Source organism: Plectropomus leopardus, unplaced genomic scaffold (assembly GCF_008729295.1).
Source record: "Plectropomus leopardus isolate mb unplaced genomic scaffold, YSFRI_Pleo_2.0 unplaced_scaffold89076, whole genome shotgun sequence".
Lineage (NCBI taxonomy): Eukaryota > Metazoa > Chordata > Actinopteri > Perciformes > Serranidae > Plectropomus > Plectropomus leopardus.
In genome coordinates this window covers 117-635 of record NW_024698209.1, presented here as the reverse complement: position 1 = coordinate 635, position 519 = coordinate 117, and the positions used below count along the sequence as shown (strand labels likewise).

Genomic DNA, 519 nt, shown 5'->3' with positions numbered 1-519 from the left:
CACTTCCAAACAAACATGACAAACTTTGGCCACAGAGCTCACAATTTAGAAGTCGGTTGTCCTGTCCATCTGTAAATAGCTTGTGTGTCACTCATTCTGTCATTTACGGCCATACCACCCTGAACACGCCCGATCTCGTCCAATCTCGGAAGCTAAGCAGGATCGGGCCAGGTCAGTACTTGGATGGGAGACCGCCTGGGAATACCTGGTGCTGTAAGCTTTTTAGTTCTGGCTTTTCACCGGCAGAGGGTGCTGCTGCCGCTTTCTCAGTGGACGCAGAACAGATAAAAAAAAACCAAAAAACAATGTGACGAGTAGGCCACAGAATGACCACCAACAAAATCAATGGGTCAGCGTACGCCGATTCACAGTGGAAAATTCAAAACTTTTAAAAGTAAACTACAGGAATGAAATTAGCTTCAGCTTTGGGACCTCAGACCAGGGCAGACTCCTGCCGTGTAGTTCGGCCGCAAGGCACTGGACACGTTTAAATGCTTAAAACAAGCCTTATCGCGCTAC

General features: G+C 47.6%; 1 non-coding gene across 1 annotated transcript; it reads left to right on the top strand.

Annotated features, from left to right (window-relative positions):
* The first annotated feature begins 101 nt into the window (after nt 1-101).
* LOC121940511 lies at nt 102-220 on the top strand. The gene has a single exon (XR_006105641.1). It is a non-coding gene; the product is annotated as a 5S ribosomal RNA (ribosomal RNA).
* Nucleotides 221-519: the final 299 nt, after the last annotated feature.